The sequence below is a fragment of the Equus asinus genome, chromosome 1 (genome assembly GCF_041296235.1).
Source record: "Equus asinus isolate D_3611 breed Donkey chromosome 1, EquAss-T2T_v2, whole genome shotgun sequence".
NCBI lineage: Eukaryota > Metazoa > Chordata > Mammalia > Perissodactyla > Equidae > Equus > Equus asinus.
In genome coordinates this window covers 128,607,576-128,632,983 of record NC_091790.1, presented here as the reverse complement: position 1 = coordinate 128,632,983, position 25,408 = coordinate 128,607,576, and the positions used below count along the sequence as shown (strand labels likewise).

The 25,408-nt window shown below is 34.4% G+C and overlaps 1 protein-coding gene across 3 annotated transcripts in view; it reads left to right on the top strand.

Moving 5' to 3' along the window:
- The window catches only part of SEMA3A (semaphorin 3A), a 456,043-nt gene that overhangs the window by 106,174 nt on the left and 324,461 nt on the right, over positions 1-25,408 (top strand). The window contains exon 1 of one of the 3 annotated variants that reach the window (XM_070507466.1): positions 20,433-20,631. The exons of the other annotated variants lie outside the window; for them this stretch is intronic. The gene's annotated coding sequence lies outside the window, so the exon portion shown is untranslated. Of the gene's footprint in view, positions 1-20,432; positions 20,632-25,408 lie in introns of those variants that run through there. 3 annotated transcript variants of the gene reach the window in all.

Here is a 25,408-nt window from a genome sequence, read left to right as displayed (position 1 = left end):
CAACACAATGATCCCTCCATCTAAAACCTTTTTATATTAAATTGAATTTGAATCCATTCCTCGGAAAACTTTAGTCTTGAGCTAGTTATGACTCAACACTCCTGGCCTCAGTAGTCTTCTGTGGCTTTGGATATGATTTTGAAATACTGACAGTTGAATGCTGCAGAGTATGGCGCACAATGGAGAGTTGGCAAAATAGCGTTTGGGGAGATAAGATGAGAGTTATCTATCTTCTTTGAGTAGGACTTTGTTTTCTCTTAAAAAGCCTGTTTTAAGGGATGGAAAATATAAATGTGGGCATAGGTCTGTGTATGTTTTTGTGTTTGTGCATACATGTATCAACAAAAATCTGCTAGGCACACTAAACATAGTTTCCATATTTTTCTTGGCAGCTATTTTTTAATTTAATCATATATGGCATAAAAAATAATTCATTGAATTGCATAACAATAAAAATAACTAAAATTTATTAATGTGCCAGTCCCCTCCAATTTCTTTACATTAACCCACATATCAATGCTAGGAAGTGGCACAATTTTATCCCATTTTGCAGGAGAGTTAACTGAAGCTTACGAAGTATAAGGTACCTGTCCTAAGTCACCTGACGAGCCAAAATTCAAAGCCAGGCAGTCTGTATAACACTCCTTCTTTCTAACCACAACACTGATCCATTTCTATAGCAAAGATAAATTTAAGTCTGGAGAAGGTGTTGGAGTAATATAGATAGCAACTGTGCTATTCTTAGAAAAGTTGTATTTAGGGGAGGCTTCTTGAAGGAAATTGAGATGGTAAATAATCTCTTCATATTTTAACTTGGGCAGACTATTTTACACGACTGCAAGACATACTACTTAGTAAATGTGTGTATGTATGTGTACACATACATTTACCATCCTTTCATAGGCCTACTTGGGGATGTTTCTCTCTAATGCATTCTCCTCATGGAGCCCCCTGGTTATGTGCCTTTGTAGGTGATAAGGCCTCCTTGGCATTCTGCTTCCTCCTCCTTAGGCACATTTCTACCCCAGGCTCACAGAACACTGTCCTACTGTATGGAGATAAAACGGAGGTTGTGAAATGCAGTTCATGTTTTCATTCTTGCTTTGACTGAGCATCTGCTCACCAAAGACCAGTCTTTTTTAGTTCCATCTACTCATTACTATGGTTACCATGGTATATACTCTATTTTAGGCCTGTATCTATTGGCGTGTGGCCATTTTCTCCAGGAGCAAAACAGAAAAAGTTTTCCAGAGCCGAACTGGCCTTCTATTCAGTAAATATGGTAATTTTTGCCTATGCTAAATTTCCTTCCCTCCCCTTTCCTTTTATGTTTGGTGTTCTTCTGTTTGGAGAGGATCTTTCCATCCATCTTTTTTGTGTGGATTTAGCTACACATTTTCTACTTAATTACTCCCTCGGTTTTGAAAAGTTTCCCCTTAACTGCACTCATACAGGGTTTGTTTCCGTAGTCATTGTGATATTTAAATGTGAAAGTTGCCTGTATATATTCTTTTAAATATAGTATCTAGGGAAAAAAAGCTCTGATATTTCTTGAAGTAGATCATGCTGTTAGTAGATTTTACCCACGCTGTAGACCTGTGCTATCCGATTGGATTGATGGCTAGTAGCCTTGTATAGCAACTGAGTTCTTGAATTATGCTAGTCTGAGTTGAGTTTTGCAATTTTTGAAGACTTAGTGAAAAAAAAGAACGTAAAATATCTCAATAATTTCATATTGATTATATGAAATAACATTTTTGTTATAATAGATAAAATAAAATACATTAGTAAATTAATTGGACTTTTTAATTACTTTTCAATTTTTTAAAAGTGACTGCTAAGAAATTCAAAATTAAACATGTGGCTCACATTATATTTCAATTAGACTTTGCTGCTTCAGACCACTTCTAAAAGTTGAGATAATGTCGATAAACAAAAAAAACAATAATTCTTTCATTATTGTTCATATTTGGGGTCATCTTTGCATTCTTATTATCAGCTATAACAATTTGTTTGCTTAAATCTGTCTCCATAGTTCATAAACATGTCATTTAAAGGCAACGTGTTTGAATCCCCTAAGAAAATGTGAATCATATAATCTTTACTTTCCAGCAAGGACTAAACAGTGTGTGTGTGCATGTGTGTGTGTGTGTGCACGCATCTATGATATACACATATACGTATATATATATATATATATACAATTTCTCAGTTGCGATAATAAATTATTACCCTACACGACTATAACCTATATTTGCCAATGTAAAGATAGCTTTTTTAGCAGGGAGTAAACCTTCATAGTCAAAATATACATGGAAAGGTCTGAGGAATAAAGATATAAAACATGTTTTATTCTGAAAGGGGAGTGGCCATCATCATATCAAAAATAATTAAAATTATGTAAAAATTTAAATATATCTATTTTATAAGCCTATTCCCTTAGGTTCCACTTGCGACCAACATTAATAATAAGTTTAAAATGAAGAGAAAAGATAGAATTATGAAGGAATCCTAGGAATTTAGAGAATTTCTCTTCCCCATCATACATATCTATAGAATGGACCCAAATTATTTCAAATGATTGAAACTTATAAGAGTGTTTGAATAAAGAACGGTATTTTAAAGTATTTGTAATAGAAATTATATACCCAATATTAGAAACTGTTAATACATTTTAGAAAGATTTTCACTACAAAAGATCAAAATAAAATAAATTTTTTTATTATAAACCATTTATTTTAATTTTTTCTTATTTAATTTTATTTGCATTTATTACTTATTTTATTATAAATTATAAAGAAACTTTAGTTTTCTGGAAAATTTTCTCACCCATCAAACATCATATTAGGTGCAAATAGATGAAATTTTTTCCAGAATTAATTGTAAAATACTTTCCATATTACCCTGAAATCCATATCACATAAAATACATTAATAAATTTATAAAAGAAGACTTACAGAACAGTAAATGTGTAAATGGAAAACAAATTTGCATTTCCAAAATATGTACTCTTAGAAAGATCAATCCAAACATTTGGAATCACGTAAACAGAACTTAAAGGAGCAGTGATTTACTCTGAGTCTTTGATTACTTGCTGCTTTTCAGTTAATTAACTTTTAAGAAGAAATTATTACCTTTGGCATTTAGTCAATTAGAGGAAAAGACAAGCATGGATATTAACTAGTCTTTTTCAGTACACTGGTGGACTTTAGGTATATACCCAAATCTGTTAAATACGGGAGATACAGTCCAGAATCTGAACATTCTCTTTAGTACATTAAGTTTAAATTCCTGGCAATGGAACACAATGTAATGTGGGAAATTCAAAAGTTATTTCCCTTTAAGGTTTAAAAATAACTTCCTTGATGCCCCAAAGCTTAGAATTCATTTAAATTATAACAGATACTTAGTCTCTGTATGTGTAGCACATGTCTTGGATAAAAGTCTCAAACTGAAAACAAAAGGGAAAAGGCATAATGCTCAGAGGCATTTCAAAGGCATTATGCCTTTGAAAATGTCCTTTCGTTAAAGCATTTCAAGTTAGCTCACTTACCAAACTATCTCCTGGCTTATTGGCCTTGGAGCTTTATTTTCTTCATCTGAATCTTTCTTCAGAGGGTGCATACATCATGGCAAGCAGGAAAACTTTGAAATTTTGAAATAGTAATGAGCATTCTTTTGTAAATTTCTATTAATTAGAGGCTACTACCTCTCCTCATTATTTTGTTTTAATTTCTTCTATGAGTGGTGAAGATTTTGATAAAGAGTCAAGTGAGGGGTATTCCGAGTATAGAGTCAGCATTGTAGAAAACCTTAAACATCATTTTAAAGTTAGAGTCTTATTGGAATTGAATATTAGCCAATAGAGAGTCCTTCTGTTGCATTTCAACAATCTGCTGGAAGTGTAAACACCAGATTAGGGACAATCAAGGAAGGTTGTAAATGTGTTTGTGATGAGGACCTGATAGTAGCTTCAACTGAGAATTCTGGAAGATTGTGGTTTTACAAGATATTTCTAAACTGATACTCCCATGTAGTATGTAGGCACTGTTCTTGTGTTTCGCATTTTACATAAGAAATGCTCCATCAAAGCCAGATTTTTGTCTCAAAAATAGAATTAATGGAGGGAATTAAAGGACTAATTAACTGATTCCCTACATCAAGGGCTGAAACAGTGTTCAAAGCAGCGGTCTTAGATTGCATAGTAACTGTTAAAAAACGAGATTGCATTATTTCTCTTTCTTATCTTAAATAACGCAATGATTCATAACCCTATTATGTTAAATCATTGCATTGATAACGTCACTGTAGTGAGTAGAGACACTTAATAATAACCTATTTGGGTGCAAGAACTGTAAATATTTATTCCGGAGTAAGAGCTAATATGTAGTGATCACTTTAAGTATTTTTTCTTCTACAATTTTTTTGTATGGAGTATAGGTCTATCTATCTATATGTAAAGCATATCTACACCTATTTCATTAATACAGCATGTGAAAATAGACAAATATTTCAACTTATCAGTGCCTTAGATTGATTATGTCACAGCCATGTGTTAGGTTATATTCTTTTAATTATACTGAATTTCCACTGAAAAACCAAAAGAAGATTAGTTTTTTTTTTTCCATCTTAAGACATTTTAAATTGATCTTCTCTTAACTTTAGCCTTTACTTTGAACGCTGACTCCCATTTCGGCCTGGGATTTAATACTCTTAATTTAGGAATTAATAGACTTTAACTTGTCTAAAGATTACATTTCTACAGACTGCTGTCCAAGACCATTTAGACTAGAATTAAGAACATCTCATTTTATTGATAATGCATCTAATATGGGTACATTAAAAAAAAAAGAAGGTAGATTACATTGCCATGAATAAGGATTCATAATTATTTACAATCACATTGATCACATTCTAACATGCAACAGATATAGTCATTTTTTTTCTGGAAATGAGTCATCAGGACTTAGAATTTGGGGTTTATTTGTAATATCCTTATTGGAACATCTGGTATGAGCCACTCGTAAAACTCATAATGCCACACCAAGGCTCATATTAGTGTATTGCATGATTCAGCGACCTACGTAGTCTTTGGATCTTTCGTCGGAACTCTCTCTGAAAGGGTGCTGGTAAGGTGTAATGAGTAATGGTAAAAAACAAGTTACTCACTGAAAAAGGAAGACAACAGAATCTAGCTTATGATAATTTTGTGAATAAGCTGAAAAGATACCACTAGGAGCCAGAGTTTTTATTATTTTATTTTTTTGGTTCCATATGTACCTTCATGCAAATTTTATTCTTTCCAATGTGCCAGAACATTTCATTAATAACAGGAAAATGCCTCCTTGCCAGTGGGGTTCTCATCCACATTCCTATTTTATTTCAGGAGGTTGGGCTTCCTTTCCTTCCATTTCTACTTTTTCTGCCACTAGGGGAACATGCACACAGGCATGCAGACTTAGTTCTCTCTTATAACTTGCCAGCTGCAAGGCTGAAATACCAAGCTCTGAAACAATTTTTTCAAATAGCGGCAGCAGCAACATCTGGATCTATGCAACTTTAATCTTGGCTGGTTTTCTTCTTTTCCTTTTTGGCCTTCCAGGCACCTGTGGATGTCTTGTACATATACAATGACATCAAACCGTAGTTGGAAATCTAAATCTCTTGGTATAACGAACAATGATTAGTTTAGAAGCATATAAAACCACAAACTGCTAGTAATAAAGAACAATTTTAATGCATTGTAGATAAGGAACAATGAAAACCTTACTTAAAAATTAAGTCAATTTAAAACAGTTAATGAACACTAGAGTCACCTAAAGCTTTCATTTTCAAACTTTATTATAAAATTATGGGCTAGGATTAAAAGCAGAGACACACCTTTTGTCTAAGGGGGAAGTCTCTTGCCATAGAATATTAAGCCTTAATTTCAAGCTAAAAGAACTTTGGAAGGAAGCCAAAAAATTCTTCCAAATACCCCTGGCAAATTTTTTAATCATCTTAGATACTTCTGCTTTTTTCGATACCTCAAAGTTCCTGATGTCTTTTTGAACTCCAAATGAAATGATTGCAAAGTGGGATTCTGAGATTATTCAGAAAAGAAATCAATAGTTCCACAAAGAAAACCATGTCTGCCACAAGTATTGACAGCTTGAAACTCCAGTCTACACAGCTCATGGCATTCAAATATAAAAGCTGAGAGACACACTCTGATGTACAGCACCCAGCAGCGTATGGTTCTGGTCTCTCCTTCCATGGCATAGACTCATCAGTTTATGTTTTGAATGCCTTGGCAAATTAACCTCAGATATGACTATCAAAGAGATTGATATAGGACAAAATCCATTCTATACTTTTTGATCCTCTTTGATTTAATAAAATCAAAACCATTCTTCTCTCAGAGTATAAAGGAAGGACCATTGTAGTGTTAGCATGAGCTCACGGAAGAGTTGGATGAAAAACTGTGCTGTAAAATTGTACAATTCCCAGTTATTTAAGTGTGCAAAGAATAAATCGAGTTACCCCTACCATGCCCCACGTATCATAGGAAAAAAAAGTAAGTGGTAGAAAATAAGTAGTACAATGAATGGCAGGTGACTATTTTGGGTGGTAAAGAAAAAATAAAATAGGTAATATCCTTTCAATGATAAAGATATGAAAGGGTACATTTCTCTTCACATTTTACCTCCTCACAAACTCAGTCATTGTCCTCAAAATGTTAGCTTATGATGTTTACCTAAACAGATGATCTTCATTGGAAACATTTAAAAGTCAGTAGATCTTGTTACTTAAATGTATACAATGTTTCATTATATATAGTCTTCATTTTTTTTAAAGTTTTGATATTAGGTTCCCTCATTGTTCAGTAGGTACAATTAGAGTCATTTATGTCATCCGTATTCTTTATTTTTGAGATGTAATTATGTATGCAATTATTATCTTTGCTTTGTGAATTATGCTATAAAATATTTAAGAGTATGACCTAAATCATATTAATATCATAAAAGATTTTTTTCAGATTCATTTTGAATTCCGAATTGTGTATTTTTAATAAACCAACCACAAAAGTGAGCAATGGAACATATATCCAGGGCATAAAATATTTATTCCTGCTTAATATGAGGCAGTGATGTAAAATAAATTGAATATAACTGGCCTTGTGTTTCTAGTACTTGAGTTACTTCTTATGAGAATCTGTGTTTTCTATATCATACCTTTATCCTTGGCCATTAGGTAAGAATGTGGGCCTCTGATATTAAGAATTATGATTGACCCCAAATCCTTATAATTGAATAAATCACATTCTGGGGCCCATCAATTAAACTAGCAAGTACAAGCCTTAAATTTGCCGTAAAAATAATACCAAAACATTTTTCTAGGGTAGGACAGTAATTAATTTAAAGACCACGAAGGCCCCACGTGAAGTCACAAAGAGAAGGGGAAACACGTAACATAAAATAACACAACTTTTGGAATTATACACTGTATTCTCTCTTATTTTTCACTAAAACATGTTGTATATTGTTGATTTTAGTGATTGTTGTTTAGAGAAATGTAGAGTAACAGTATGTTTTATAGGAGTTTGGTAGACAAAACCATGGCCCCTGTCTTGCTTCAGAGTCTCCTTGTTGTTGCTTGGAATGTTGCTTGAGTCATCTGATCGGATTCCAGCCCCTCTTCCAGGTTTCGTGGAGAGTCTTCTGCCTAAAAATTCTGCTATGTTTATGTTTCTCCTCTGATTAAAATCTTTCTTAAAACTTTTGCCATGACAATCTCTCTCAAACCTCATCTTTTGCCTTCTTCTTTCATTAAAATATATGTTTTAAAACACAAAACTACATGTAATTCCTTGAACATTCAATGTTTTACTGCCTCCATGCCTTTATACATACTGTTACCTCCGCCTAGAACGCCCTTGTGGATTTATCTAACTCCCCATGTGCCTGGCACAATCTGATCAAAAATCCCGGGATAAAGTTAATTCCTCCAGGAAATCTTCTGTTAACCTGAGTTAGAATTAGTCACCCTATACCACCTCTATATCCTTGGTTTAGTTACATTTTTGCATTCCTCTTCCTAATGAATTTACATTTTTCCCTCCTGTGGGATTTTGAGTTCCTTTAGGGCTGGAACCACATGTTATTTACACCTGTGTTTCCTGAGCCTAGTCGAGTGCCTACACGCTTAGTAAAAATTTGTTAAATGAACAAAGGAAAGAAGTGAATGGGTCAAAATGAATAAAAGTCAGTACAATAAGGAATATTTTTATTCCCTATAAACTTGTCTTAGGTTGTTGAAATAAATCAGCTATAATCAATTGATTCAGTGTAGATGAGAGTCTATCTTATCAGAAAATAAACCTTCAAATATTTATTTTATTTTTTTAAATTTTATTTATTTATTTTTTTGAGGACGATTAGCCCTGAGCTAACATCTGCTGCCAATCCTCCTCTTTTTGCTGAGGAAGACTGGCCCTGAGCTAACATCTGTGCCCATCTTCCTCTACTTTATATGTGGGATGCCTGTCACAGCATGGCTTGCCAAGTGGTGCCATGTCCACACCCGGATCTGAACCGGTGAACCCCGGGCCAATAAAGCGGAACGTGCTCGCTTAAGCGCTGTGCCACTGGGCCAGCCCCTAAACCTTCAAATATTTTATGTCTATCAATTGATGTTGTGTTTTCACAAAGATAGAAACTTTTCACACACAAAAGCTTCTCATCCTGAAAATTTCCTTCTATTTCCTCTCTGCCCCTCTTTCCCTCCTTCACTATCTCCTTTCTCTCTTTCTTCCAAGAACTAGACATTTATTCTATGCCAGAAATTTCTCGAGGGCATGGGGTTAAAGGAGTCATTAATGTTTATTTATGGTTACCCAACTCTCTTGTGACGGTGCAAATGAGTTTTTGAAGTGTAAAGATGGGGACACTAAAATATTTTTTCCACATAGACTGCCATAAAAAATAACTGGCCTCTATGACTTTCAATCCCTATTCACTTGACTCATTTCTGGTTCTCTGAGTAATGTTCCTAAAGATTATACTGGCTCTTTTATTTCTTTAAAATTTACAAAAACACTTATTTGTACAAAAGGAATGATATGTGATCCAATAAAAACAGATTATTTAAAAACAAATGAAGACAGCCACAAATTAAAGATTTAATTCATAAAATTCAAAACTGTAATCTATCAACCATCATCTCAACAAATTAGAAAATGCTATAAATTATCTTTGTGCTCTATTTATTTTGTGGTAGATGCATGCAAATATTATGTTGGTGCCATTAATCCCGTTTTGAATTTTATCACAGGCTAAAAGAGTTTGCATAAAGGAAAACAGGCTTGAGAGTTGTCCATTCATCAAAAAGACCATGTACCGTAGCTGCTTTTCTATATTGAAGTTTGCTCTGTTTGCATACTTTTAGGCTTGAAATCTGTGATTAAATGCTACATTCTTTTCATTAGCTAGCAGTGGTGTAAGTTATAAAACTGGGTCTGGTTCAAAACAATGGTACTTTGAAAAAATGAATTCAAATCTGTGAAACGACAGTTATAATATACAAAGAGTGATTTTTATAGATTTTAAAAATGTTTCATATACAGAAGTATTCTAGTAGAGCTTATAGGAATCAAGAATATTTTTACATACTCTCATTCTTTGTCTGTTAGAAATTATGCATGCTTTTTGATACTACCTTGACTGTATGTGAACGATCCTAGTAGAATTCTTGGCATACATCGTGGGCTCAGTATTTCCCCACTTCCTTTGCCTGCCTGCTTTTCTTTCTCCCTTCCTCCCTTTCTTTCTCTTTTCCTCTCTCTTCCCATCAGGACCACTACATTTCAATGGAGTCTTGCCTCATTACTCCAGTTAAAACCTACCACTTACCTCCTAACTGCCACTGAACATACCTAATGGCCTAGAATTAAGTTACGTTATGAATTTTATTTTGAAATCTCTTTTGGAATTCTCTAACATATAAATATTAATCTCTCTAGAAATAATATGTCTATTGAAGTTAGCTCATCAACAGATTTTGCACATTTCAAACTGGCTATCATTTTTAAAATAGGTGTATAATATTATGCCCATATCAGCCTCTAAAACCATTTTTAAAACAAAGATAAAATGTTTATGTCATACAAATTTTTACAAAAAGGAATAAACAAAGAAACAAATATACATAAAAAATTCAATGGGCACATATCTTTCTTAAATGCCATCATTTCACAAGGAAATTTTACAAAATAAAAATGAATTGCTCTATATTTTTTCACTAACTATAGAGTGACTATGGTTTTCCCATGGGTTTTACTTATATTCTCCAAGCTGAAATAAGTCAAAAGCAAATAATTCAAGAAAATATTTGTTTTTTATGGTTCATAAATCACTTAAATTTAGTTTATAATATATTTCCTTGAATTATAGAATTGGCTGATAGAGCCTTTCGCCAGAAACCTTTATTTAACCATTAACACTATGAATGCCTTCACATAGGCAACCAATCTCTTTCCTCTGAAATATTGTAAAAGCTATCTGAATGATCTCCAAGCTTGCACAGGCAGCTCCAACCATCCCTACTCTGCCAAGTGGCAAGAGTGGTCCTTTTACAATATGCCAGATATTTCACTCCTCTGCTCAAAGCCTCCCAATTACCTACAAGGCCCCCTTCAAACTTCACAAGGCTCTCCATGGTCAGGCTCCCTCATACCTCTCTGATTTCATCTCCCACCACGCCCCTCACTCAGGCCACTTCAGCCACAAGGGCCTCCTCACTGTTCCTGAAAAACTTCTACCCGCATGCTTTGCGTCTCTGCTGCCTCAGGATCTTCTTCTAGATATTCTGTGGCCAGCTTTCTGAGCAAATCTCTGAGCAAGGGTTACCTTATTAGACAAGATCTTCCTGACCTTCCAATCTAAAATAACACCTCTCACCACTCTTTCTCTCCTTTGCCCCACTTTGGTAGTTTGTGGGTTTTTATATCGTTATAATTTATTTCTTCATTTATTTATTGTCTAAGGGTTGTCTATTGTATTGCCTCCTCTCCTTAGAACGTAAGTTTCATAAGAGCAAGGACTCTGCTTGTCCATTACCTTAACTTCAAAGTCTAGAACTGTGCCTGACCCATAGTTGACACAAATTAAATATATACATACATGTTTCTAATATATCTGTATATATACACTCTCCTTTGTTATAGGTCTGTAGGCCTATTATAAAAAATAAAGACAAATATAAATGATTACATATAAAGCATTTATTATGTTAGCTATGCCACTCCATTTCATATTCTTTACTATGCAATGAATATCTTTTTTCTTTCCACTCAAACATAAGCTCTTTGAAGGAAGGGGTTGGTTATATCTGCTCAATGTTAGTTTTTCCTACAATACCAAGCACATGACTTATATTTTATCAAACAATAAATATCTATTGAATGTTGAAGGAACATATTTTTAAAATTATTTTTGTGATTGACAATTATAATGCAGTCAGGGATATTGTGAATCTTCTTCCATTTTTACCAATATGGCAGTCTATTTAACTAGGCTATTATTTTCATATATAATATACAGCTATTTTGATGTGTACTTTCTCTTTCATAAGAATAGAGGATGACTTTAAGACCACACATCTTATGATAAATTTCAGTCGCTTTGAAAAAATGAATTCAGGAATAATTTATGAAATTTCTTGCTAAAGATAAAAAATGACATATTTTGTTATCTAGAATTCTAATTTGGTAAAATATGATTGCCAATGTCCAGATAATCATCATTTTGCTATTTATCTATTAGCCAAAAGCAGCATTTGCTTTGTTTCAACCATATGTTCTTTTCATTTTGCTCTATAACAATCTTGTTTTTGTTCATTCATTGGAGCTGGCAGATAACTCTAAGGGTATGAATTCTGAAGCCAATTCAGCGTTAACTTTATATCCATGACCAATGTCAAATCTGAACTCTATCTAATAGAAATGTTGAGTAATCTCAAGTTAATCTTCTCTGTCCCAGCTCTGACTAGCACTAATGAACAAGGCTTGATTGGAAACCTCAGTAGATTTCCATCGTCCTATAGAGTTTGCTTTTGAAAGAAACCACTCTATGGATTTATCCCGTCCCCTAAGTCAGGCTGCTGTGGCTCAACAATATTTGAAAAGTTTTCATACGCCCTGTCATTAAAGAAATCCTTGACTCATGGTGTCAGGAATGTAAGTGGGTTCAACCATCATACTGGTAAAAACTAGTTCTCCAGATAATTTTTATTTATCTACATATCTTGACATTGTACTGATTCACCATTTTTCAAAATAGTTAGGAAAGGTAATACATAATTAAAAACTTTAAAACAATTTATTTTCAACCACATTTAAAACAAAAACATACTACTCTCTTGAAGAGAATAAACAGACTTATGCATGATTTTAAAATCACATTTAAAATAAAAATAGTTGACATAAATATTTTTATTGCGCAGATGTTATGCCATAACAAAGAAAAATTCATAGGATATTACTTTTTGTCTGTTATAATACCAAAGAAATTAAATGTTGAATTAAAAAATAATATCCTTACCCTGTGTTGCATAAACCTTGAATGATGGTAATCAACCATGATGCGTGACTAAGGCACACATCTGTCCGTATGATTTATGACAGAGTATAATCAGACAATAAGCTCTCCAGTTTTTCAAGCACTATAGTTCATTGTAAGAAAGGATCATATTAAGCATAGAAGTAAGGAAGTATTTTTCATTTATCCTATTTCTGCAGGATTCTTTCCACTTCTTTCTCCCCAAATTTACTCTCTTTTACTCATTGAATGCTGCAAGTACCCCCTTGTGAACTTCCACTCAGGAAATGACATGATTTCTTCTCGTCAGAGAAATGTTTTCTTTTTATACGTATGTTCTGCTTTAGGGGAATGTGGTCTGTCTGTCATACTTGGCATACTTGATTATGTGGTGATTAATGCCCAAAGAACATATAGATTAAGAGACTTGTGATAATGAATATTAGCAAACTTTAGCAGCCACACCACAGTGAATTCTATCTTTGGAAGAGAGGATCAAGCTCTCTTGAGTATGATGCCTTTGATTGACATAATATTACAGTACAGAGAAAAACGCACAATTTTTTTAATTATCAATCTATAGCTAATCTTCAGATCATTAAAAGAAAAGTCTTAGCCTTATTGCTAACACTTATTAAGCATTTAATTATATTCAGCATTTGATGACATTTGTTTAAAGATTTGTTTAATCGTTATTACAACCTGACAAGGATTGTACTATTTCCTTCACTTTACAGGCGTGGAAACTGAGGCTAGAGTTGTAGTCATTTGCTAAAGTTTGCCCAATGGGTAAAAATGGTGGAGTCAAGTTTCCAATCTAAGCAGGTGACCCTGACTGCCATGCTCATAACTGCCAGACTCCTCTGTCCGAGTGTTAGGAACTGAGTCCCTTTTCCGATGCAATCTCCTTCTGGAAGCACCTACTGAGTTTACATGTGACTGATGCAAGTTCTCATTTTTCAAAATCCTCAAAGAATTTTTTTGCATCTTTCTTAAAATATGTATATTTTCCTTGAATATAATTAAAATACAAATGATGATGATGATGATAGTGGGATTATTTTATTGAGAGTTTATTTTTTAGAGGCATTTGTTTTATATGTACTAACTCATTTACCCTCACAAAAGCACTATGAGGTAGATGAGAATACTATCCACATTTTACATGTGATTAAACTAAGGTCACACAACTAATTAGTTACAGAGCAATGATTTGAATGCAGGCAGTCTGATCTCAGAACATATTTTTTTAAAAATTATTGTCTTATCATTATTGCTGGATCGTGCAGTGGAGAAAGACAGTGCTTTATGGAGATCTGGAGACTTTCCTAAAGTAGTATCTCAACATTTTAATTTTAATGATAATTGTACCCCACTTTGTTTCAGAAATCATGTAAAAGTAACTTAGGAAAAAATACAATAAAGAGCACTTTTATGAATTAAGAAATATTTGTTGAGTTAAATATGTAATAGTATGGTTAGAATAGCCATAATACAAAAATAAAGATTATGAGATGAGGTTAGAGTTATCAATTAGAATTGGCCTTATAAACTGTCTGTTTTCCTCCATAGATTACATTGAAACCTTTTGGTTTTATCTAGGTAAACTGAAATTTTGGAAAATGCAATTGTTAATCATAATAAAACTCCTAAAGTCAACAATTAAGACTAAAATTCAGCTAAATATATATTTGACTAATGTTAGGTAATTCTCCAGTGTTAATGGCCACTATGTATTTAGCACACCTGTGGTACAGACATTCTCGTATCTTATCATTGAATCTTCACAATAATCCTGAATGGCAATCATAAGCATACTCATTTTGCAGAAGAAAAAAAATGGAGGCACAGAGAGATTAAGTAACCTGCACTACGGTAACATAGCAAGTAAATTGGAAAACTCCATCTGTTTTCAAATCTCCTAATTTCTTACTACATCGCAACACTTCATCCTGTATAATACCTCTTACAATTAAATAATTATACACAGTTTATCGCTTTTTGTGTGTGAGGAAGATTCATGTTGAGCTAACATTGGTTGCCAATCCTCCTCTTTTTTGTGCTTGAGGAAGATTGGCCCTGAGCTGACATCCATGCCAATCTTCCTCCACTTTGTATGCAGGATGCCTCCACAGCATGGCTGATGAGTGGAGTAGGGCTGTACCTGGGATCTGAGCCTGAGGAACCCTGGCTGCCGTAGCGGAGTGTGTGGAACTTTACCCACTGAGCCACGGGGCTGGCCTCACAGTTTGTCTTTTTACTGTGAAATAAAACTGCTCTGTGCCCAATCTTAATTTATAAAAGTGACTGAGTGATAACAAGGAAAGATCAATGCCATTGAAAGAAAAGTTTAATGCTATTCACAGTTCCCCTAGAAAGATAGGCATGGCATACCACACAGGGCCACAGGAGGAATACCAAGTTTTGGTCAAGATGTAGAAGCAGGAGTGAGGGGAAAGACTCAGGACAGAGCCTTTAACGGGCTTCCTGCAGGAGAGGCAATATAGAGCAGAGCAAGAAGTATAGGATTGGCTAGTTTGAATAATTCTGACAGACTTTGGGCTATAGGGATAGTCTCTAGTTGCCTGCTAATTGGCCTTGGGTTGATTTAGAGCAAGGAAGTTATTAACTTGATGTGTGAGAGTTAGATAAGAAGATAGGTGGGGGTACCGCCTTGGATCTGCAAGTCTGTACATGAAAGATGTGTTCCAGGCAAGCTGTTCACCAGCCTCAGGAATCAGCCAGCCCTGCGAGGGGCACTATCTCCCTGAGTCTGTAAGCTCCCCTCGAAATGTCAAAACATCTTTAGATACAGAAAATAGAAAAGAAAGTTAATACAATAACCCACATATAGAAAAATCATTAATTTACTTGTAAAATATGTAATAGACTTCCCTTCTATGAAGCAAGTGACTTGAGATCCCTAAACTGTTTATTTCTGCAAAAGAATTGTATTTTCCTTTTGCTTTTTATAAATAATTCTGTATATCCAAGTACATACATTTAATAGTATAAGTAGCTGATGTTAGTAATATGAAATTTACAATTTTGCTAGCAATAAGAAACAACTTCTCGGATTTCTTTAATAAACTTTAAGAAATTCTCCTTGGGAGGGATTCCTACTAAAATTTAGCAACTTGTTTAGTGCGCTGGAAGGAGCATATCATTTTTACTTTATAAAGATAGATTAAGCATAAAATCTATAGACAGAGGATAAAAATGTTAATACATCATAATACCCGGAAAGAACAAATTATTCTCTTATGAGAGTAAGAGGATATAAATTTGTATTCCCTGTTAAGTATTGTTAGGACTAAAGGTATAATACACATTACCAAATGGTCTTGATACCTGGTTGCGCATCAGTGATTCCATAACCATAATAATAGCACAGACCCAGGAAACAAGAAAGAGAATAGAGTTGGGAATGATACCAGACATGGTAAGAGAAAAGTGGTTCAACTGAAGTCCTTTTTGCCAACTGGGTTCTTGATTTGTATTCACCTACTAGGGAGCTTTACTATTTTCATGACTTTGGCAGTCTCGTAAAGTCTATGAACTTCTTGCAATGATTTTTTTTTTAAAGATTGGCACCTGAGCTAACAACTGTTGCCAATCTTTTTGTTTTCCCCTTCCCAAAACCCCTCAGTGCATAGTTGTATATTCTAGTTGTGAGCGCCTCTGGTTGTGCTATGTGGGATGCCACCTCAGCATGGCCTGATGAGCGGTGCCACGTCCGTGCCCAGGATCCGAACCAGGGAAACCCTGGGCTGCCGAAGTGGAGTGCACGAACTTAACTACTCAGCCATGGGGCTGGCCCCTAGAATGACATAAGAATATTGAAAAGAATAGATTTCTGATTTAGTAATACATGCCCTTTTAATGAAATCATTAAGTAAGAAGATCTAGTAGAAGATCTGATAATACCACAATTTGAAAGAAGCGAGAGTATAAGTGACATTGTAAGATTTCTGAAAGAAAAATAATGATATAAGAATTATCCTCGTCCGCCTACTCCCCAAGACTAACCACATTGTTAAAATTTCACCATGCGTTTGTGAGACACATACATAGTGACATGGGAAATTTACATCTGAGTTTCCTTTTAGAAATGATTCAATTAGAATCACAAGTTTTGTGACAAATCTGTGAGGGACTACTGAAACAGTGGATACTATTTTTTTCAAACTTTATTTGTCCTGTTATATTATCTCACACTTATAATAAGATAAATAAATAAAATACAAATAACAATTAGAAAAATATTTGTAGCATATATAAAGAACAAAGAATAAAGATCCATAAAATATAAAGAGATGTTACAAATCAATGAGAAACAGACAACCAGTAGAAAATGGATGAAGGGTATGACTAGGTGATTTACAGAAGAAGAAATGCAAGGATATATATAAAGCACATATAAAAATATGCTCCACTTACCTATTACGCAATGAATTATTTTTTCACCAATGGGATTAGTCAAAATTTAAATATTAATAGTGTATAGTGTTGATGAGATTATGTGGGAAAAGGCATTTTATGTTTTGTTGATGGAGTGCAATTTGGAAAAGCTAAACTCTGCCTTTGGAAGATATTTTGGCAATATTTACCTAATTACATGTAATAACTATTTGCTTGATCAATTTCACTCAGAAATCTCTCCTGCAAAAATACTCTCACATAATTATACGTAAACTAAAACAACTTATCTGTCAATTAGTTGAAGTATCCTTAAACTGTAAATGGCATTTGTATTCTATGGAATAATATGTAACAGTTAAAAAGAATGAAGTAGGTTTTTGTTTATTACAGCTTTTTTTTTTTGAGGAAGATTAGCCCTGAGCCAGCATCTGTTCCCATCTTCCTCTATTTTATATGTGGTACACCTGCCACAGCATAGCTTGATAAGCAGTGTGTGCGTCCACGCCTGGGATCTGAACTAGCGAATCCTGGGCCACCAAAGTGGAGCACGTGAACTTAACTGCTATGCCACTAGGCCAGGCCCTTTGGTTACTACTTTTTAATGATCTGCACGGCATGTTGTTATGTTAAAAAATAAAAGCATGGTGTTAAACACACAGGTATAGTATAACTATTTTTATGGAAAAAAGCCCCAAATATTTAGATAAATATGTGGAGAAAGATCTAGAAGGATGTACTCCAAACTCTTACGCAATGAGGAGTAACTGGAAGGGTGGAGGAAACTTTTACTTTTTCATATATTCTGCCCAATTTGAAAAAAATATATATGTGATTTCTTTTGGTGATACAGTCACAGGTACTGCTAATACCACTGTGGTTTGTTACCTACCTTCATAAATGAAGGGATTGAAAAATTTCAGTTAAAAGTTACTAAAAATAATTTTTTTTTCCAATCCAAGTTCATCGATCACCTGAATTTTACACTAGATTCTTGGTGGTCTGTGAAGCCCTGGTTGAAAGCTTTGGGATCCGTAGAAATTTCTTCTCATGAAGTTAAGGAAATGGTTCTGTCAGTAAAGTATGTCATTGACACTGTCTGCTTCTTTACTTGCTGCCCCCTTCCAGCTTGTTGCCCCCTCTACTTACTTTATCTCAGAAAAACCAATTTCATTTGTATTTTTGACAAAAATTGCCAAGAACTTTGTCAGGGCCTAACATCAATAAGCTGAGCACTCTGTGGTCTATCTACCCTTCCAGCTTCCCTTCTCCCACTAAATGTCTCTGGTCAAAATATTGAAGTTAAAAGGCCACAGAGCCTAAGAACTGAGTCTTTGCAATCAGGTCAATTAATCCTTTAATATCAATTCTGTCATTGATTATCTGTGTTCATTGACCTTTCTCTCCCTCAATTTTCTTACCTGTAAAGTGAATCAGAAATACTTAACTAGCTGAAATCTTGTCAGAGTTAAGAATAGCTAATTGATGTAAAGTGCTTTGAACAGCCTTCGGGTTATAGCAAATGCCCAGTAATAGTAGCTATTGTTATCCTGACCTCTGGGATTTGGTGGCTGATATATGATAAATTACTATACTAATCATCATCTATGTGATGAAGAGACTTGAAATCCCTTGAAATTAGGATTAATATTTTATTCAGCCCTGTTTATTTTTATTATCTGGTGAGTGTGTAACATATGTGACAATTTTTTACATAAATATATTTAAGCAATACATTCCAAACACCCAATCTAAATGTAGACTGATGATTTCTAAGTGGTTATATTTCAAGCAAGTCAGTTTAGTTGATATCTGGGTCTGGTAGTATTGTATCCTGTCACAGAATTCACATACAGGTGCGATAAAGGTGGCTATAAAAAAGCGTTATTGAGCAATAAAAGTCGCTTTATGCTAACTGCCCCATTTGTTCTATTCTACATATCTAATAAGAGGATGCGAAAAGAAAGACATCATTTATTCACACAATAATGATAAGAACAGCTTTTAATGATTTCTTTAAACTTTGTTTCAAAATTCAATAAAATAATTTCAAATCATTTTTATTAACAATTAATTGGTGATTATCAATTTGGTATTAACATTTAACAACTAAAGAAAGCAGTCTAAATATGGAAAATCCATATTTCTATTTTTTAAATGCTATCAATGTTTAAAATCATAGCAATTTCATAGTAAATGCCGAGGAATTAGTTATCGCTTATTCAATTTAATGTATGAGGACAGGGAGGCTCAGCTATAACCTAAAAGCCATTTGATGAACAACTTGTTTCACTTCTTTCATAATTCATGCTTTGTTTCTTTCACTCTGTAAAAATGTAGCAAATGTCTTTGATCAATTGATTTTTAAGAATTGAATATACTTTTTCAAATAATATTTATTTCAAAGCTTAATTAGAAACCAGGCATTTTTAATACAATTTTGCAGTTTTGGGAGTTCCTGAAGTAGTTGCATGTTCATGGAGTTTTTCCTAAGAAATTCTGTCCACCAGAGAACAGTTATTGCAGTTAAATAATTTATTGGCAACTCAGCGACCATAATAACTGACAAAATATGTTGAGACAAGGAGTAGTCAAGTATAGTAAATGTGAAATGTACTGGGAATTTTAGAACAGGAAGAGCATATGCAAGGAAAAATGAAGGATAATACCTATAAAATAATAAGATTATATTTGTTTTTAATATTTTTAAGCTGAAAAACTAGTGATATTTAGGTTAAAAGCAATTTTATTAAAATGTGAGTTAAAACTAAAGGAGTAAAACTATGCTATAACAAAGCTCTATGCAAAAAAAGAAGTATCAGCCGATTACCTTTTACACCTAGATAGGGTGAGAGACAAAAATCAATGAATTGTGAGAGAGTATGCTGTCACTAAATACACAATATCGATTGGTAACTATAATATAGCCCATATTTAATTTTCCATACAAAACACTCTTCTCTCTAGCAAATCAAGGCAAAACTGAGGAAATTAAATGAAGAGAAAGAAATAAAAGTGCATTCTTAGGTTTAGTGTTTTAACAATCACCATCAGTGACCCAGTTTTGTTTTGTCTTTTTCCCTTCCAAGGAAAGAATCTATACATTACTTCCACAAGTTTTGTATGAAAGTCCCTCAAGGCTACATGTGACAAATGCTTCTTTGGGACAAATGTAGCCTGAGGGCTAGAAAGAGTTTTTAGGGTCCAAAAGCTGAATCTCACATTAATATGGAGAAGTGTCCTATTAGGATGATGGGTACCAGCTATAGTAGAACTTCCTAATGTGTGAAATTATTTTCTGCTGGTATCACGAGCTTTGTCCTGGGCGAACTGGTTTATTTGGAGCCTGCAACTTGTGAAAGCTTCACCTTTTCCATTTTTAGAAAATGTTAGGCAGCAAAAAGCTTTTTGACAAACTGCAGATGCTGCAGAGTTTAATCAGTTTGATTGTGGGCATCTCACTGCCTCTCCTTGTCCCTTATTTTATTTGAACACTAGCAGTTTTAGAAAAATTTTCTGCTACTGGATTATAGTTTTAAGATAAAGTAAAAGGATGTGATTCTGGAAGATTAAATATCTGCCTTCAGGAAAACATCAGCAAGTAACAGCAAAGAAGACTCACAGGAGCTTCAAAATGGTAACTCTCTCTGTCTTTCTGCCGCTCAACGTTTCCAAGTATACTTTTAATGTATAACCTAGCACATCTCTGTTATCTGGTTAATGGCTGATGTGATATGGTGGTCTGTACTCTGTATGATGCAAAAACAAAGGAGTTAGTGAATTTTTAGTTTGTGTACCTACATTCTGTGTGCTGTGAAATAAGTCCTTGTCTCAGTTTAAGGATTTAAAATTATTATTATTTGAAAATATTAACTGATTCACTCCAAATAGTTCTTCATATCGGTGCTTATTTTGGTTTTAATTTGGTTACAATCATTCTGAAAATTAAAAATGGACCACCTAACTTAAGGCAGTGGTCTTTCTAATTCAAACAATTTTATCTCAGTTAACTTCTCTCAAAGGGAAATGAAAAAATATGAGAAGATGGTAAAAAAAAATGTTTAGTTTGAAATCAGGAGCACTTTTTAAAATAAATAACAAAAGAAAAAAATGAAGCAGAGAAAATGGACCCAAAAGTACAAGAATGAAAAGAAAAAAATTAGTAGTACAAAAATAACTGAGAGGGAGTAATCCCTACAGTTTTAACCAATGCGTATACTTAAATTGAGTAGTCAGATTATTGGGCGAGTTTATAGTTGAAAATTAATAGCCTCAAAATGATTTGATATTGTAAGATATGGGTATCAGAGAAAGCTATTTGAATGGGATTAAAATGTTCTCTCAAAATTTTTTGAAGTATTGCTATAGAGAAATCTGAAAGATTTGCTAAGCTTACTTATTTATGACAAGAATATCTAGTTGATTGCTTTTATCAGTATCCTTTGGGGTTTTTTTGTATTATTGTATCACATTAAGAATAAATTGTGAGAAAAACTGCAGTCACCAAAGATTGCTTACACAATTGTTTAGAAGGAGATAAACTGCTACGAGACTGGTTTTAACAGAGACAATTTAGATGATTTCTCATTATTTGTTTCTCTCCTATGATTTTATGACTTAATAATTGTAGCTGGTATTTTAAAAGCAGAGTTCACAATTGTGTCTGTTATTATTGTGCCAATCCTCCAAGGAGAATAGAAAGTGTATAGACTTTCGTTTCTTGGAGTCTCTACTCCATGGGGCTTATGTCTCCAGTGGTGGTGTCATTAATAAAAACAGAGGCTTCAAAAGTTAAAAATACCTGGAGAAGAATACTTCACATCCTCTCCACCCTAATGGTCTATATTTGCATGTTTTACCTGAGCAGTGAGCTGAAATTTACTGATTACATTTATACATCTTTACATTTCGACTTGATATGATGCTTTGGAGTCTTGTGCAGTCTGATTGTGGCAATTTTGATTACCCATTCGGAAATGAATGTCTTACTGATCCAATCCCATCGGCTAGAACAGTTAGTAGAAAATCATTTCATAACAAACAAAAAACTTCTCCAGATAGTATTCTTTTCAGTTAGATGTTATTTACTTGTTCCCTATAATTGTATAGTACCGTGAAGGATTTATTATGAGATTAAAACAAATCAACTACTTATTCCATTAGTGTTGAATTGTTCTTTTCTTCATTTTATATTCAGAGAAAATCAGCTTTTACTCAAAAAAATGGCTTTCTGACTAAGTCTTGTCTGCTAATTCCCTGAATTCCAGCTGTACTAGGGTAGACAGGCCACAAAAAGAGGCCTCTCGAAAGCGGACAGTGCTTGGCTGTGCAAAGGGGACTTTTGTCTCTGACATTCTGTTTGCTCTACACCTTTGGCTTCTGTGCACTTTCTGTTGTATTGTTGAATCAGTGGGGCTACACGAAGTGGTACTATGCTAACAAATGATTTCAACATCTAGGTGGCTTTATAATAACAAAGTTGACATATTGCACTTTTTGTATGTCCATCATGGGACAGTTTAGGCTATGCTCCATCATTCCAAATAAAGAAGCAGACCCTATCTGAGATATACTAATCTCATAACAGAGGGAAAAGAACAAGGGCAGAACCATGAGCTGGCTTTTAAAGCTTCTGCTCAGATGTGGCACATGTTACTTGCAGTTACACGTCATTGCCCAAAACAAGTCATATGATTATGTATAAAGTCAAGGATACTGGACTCTAATTCTCCTGCAGGTGCTGGCCCAGCAGGGAGTAGCAGCACTCTTGACAATAATACAATCTACCAAAGTCTAGTCACAAATATTCCCTTCCCTCTCTTACACACGCAAAAGTCCCATCTAATCACAGCATCAGATTCAAAGGCTAGAACCTCATGATAGCCCAGATGAGGATCTTAATCTGAAGAACTAGGAGTTAAAAGGACCTTTTATATACTCTATCCCTCTCCTCCCAGCCCCCACCACACACATACACACACACACACACACACACACACACGTTTCTAACACATGACGGAACAGCAAGATACTTTTAATCAGAAAGGGGAAGAAATGAGGCACAAAGCAGTCACTGTGTAGATCATAGCAACTCTGAAATTATAGTGGGCATGACCCTCTCCTGATTATGGGGAATGTTTTGAATTAGTCCCCAGGTCTGAGGCCTGTGAGCCATTGCCTAGCGTATTATTCTCCCTCACCTTTAGCTCTGGCCTCTGGCAAATCTTTATCATTATTCTCCCTCCTTGGCATTCTCTGGAGAGGGCATTGTAGAACACTACCCCCTGCAGGCTAACCAGATTTCTTCTCTTAATTTTACTGCCAGTACAAATTTGGGAGACCTAAAGTTTATTTCAAATCTTGGACACTCACATTTTTCTTTTATTTCAGGCTGATGATTCATTTGGTTGTACAACTTTCTTAAAACATAGTAGGCTTTTTATTTCTAGTATTTTATTGTATTCATCACAAGCATGCACCAACAACCACACCCATGATTTTCTCTCCAAGCCTAGATACCTTGAGCTTACTGGGCTTCTAGAAGACTCATATCCCTTTTTTATTCTATTTTTTCTGAGCCGTTCTGACCAAAGGAAAGTATTTACTAGCTACTACCTTAATCAGTGCAGAGATTTTAACAAAGGAGTGAAAGTCACATCCTTGATTTGCTCTGTGCTACGAGCTGAGTTGTAGTCAGCTTTTGTGACTCAAACTTTTCCACAGTTTTATCCTTTACCAGTTAGAGACAAGAAACTTCCACCTTTCAATGCTGCAAAGCCTATAATTTCCAGAAAAATCTCTGTTTCTGTTGACTTTGCTTACAAACTGGCCTATATGAACCTAGGCCTGACAGTAACTCAGAGGCACAGCTGGTTTAGCACATTATCTACTTCCCACGTTATTGCAGTTCACAGCTTTACCAAATGCTTCTCCATTGCCTTACATGAGTCACCATCTTTCCGACCTCCAATAAATAGTTTCTTATCACCTACTGTTTGATCTCAAAGCTGATACCATATAATTTAGATTTTTGTTACTACAGTACTTTATTTCAAAGCACCAAATTCCATCTCAATTAGCATAGGCTAAGTTATGCTGAGGTTATTAATAGCCCTACAATAAGAATAAAAATTTTTATATCACTTACATTATACACATATATCTTCTGTGATGGTTTCAGCTCTGCTCTGTTGTTTTGTACGCAAACGTAAGAATTAGCTTGTTTCCCAGGAAAAAGAGTGATGCAGAACCACACTGTGGCCCCTATAGCTTCTGCTCAGACATAGCCCATGTCCTTTCCACTCACATTTTATTTGCCAAGCAAGTTATGTTGTCAAGCCCGAGGTCAAAGGAGTGGGAAGTATCCTCCTGATGTGGAGGCACACTCCATAAAACTTCTACATTTTTTGCATTTAATAAAGCAATCTTACACATTTTTCTTAGAAGAGACAATGCTTGAAGGTCGTAGAATTTGGAGTTATATGACTGAGACCTGCTTACCGAGTACACAGCAGAACCTCCTTATCATAACGTTCTTTCACTTTCTGCGACTTCAGTTAGTTGCGGTCAAGCACAGTCTGAAAATATTAAATGGAAAATTCCAGAAATAAATAACTTGTAAGTTTTAAATAGCCGGCCATTCTGAGTAGCATGATAAAATTTCATGCCACTCCTCTCTCCGTCCCACTTGGGACATGAATCATCCCTTTGTCCAAGGTACCCATACTGTGTACACTACCTGCCTGTTAGTCATTTAGTAACCATCTAGGTTAAGAGATCAACTGTTGTGGTATCATAGTGCTTGTGTTCAAGTGACCCATTTTTACTTAATAAAGACCCCAAAGCACAAGAGTAGTGATGCTGGCAATTCAGATATGCCAAAGAGTAGCCGTAAAGTGCTTCCTTTAAGTGAAGAGATGAAAGTTCTCAACTAAATAAGAAAAAAAATTGTATGCTAAGATCTACAGTAACTTATCTTACAGTATATTATTATAATTGTTTTATGTTATTATTGTTATTGTTGTTAGTCTCTTACTGTGCCTAACTGATAAATTAAACTTTATCATAGGTATGGATGTATAGGAAAAAACAGTATATATAGGGTTTCAGGCATCCACTGGGGGTCTTAGAATGTACCTGCCGTGGATAATGGGGGTCTACTGACTAACATGCCAATTGCTTGATGTTTTTGAGTAATCACTTTTTGTTTTTATTTTCCTAATGGAGCTAATAATGCTGATGTTGCTTATAAATACTTGTCTCATTGATATAACTAAAATGAGCATAATATAGATATCTGGTTCATTAATATATTAGATACTCATTGGGAAACAAATAGAATGCCTTGTAATATGCAGTGTACAAGGTTCCTAAACATATGCCTGTGATTTTTATTTACCTAATATTTTCAGGGA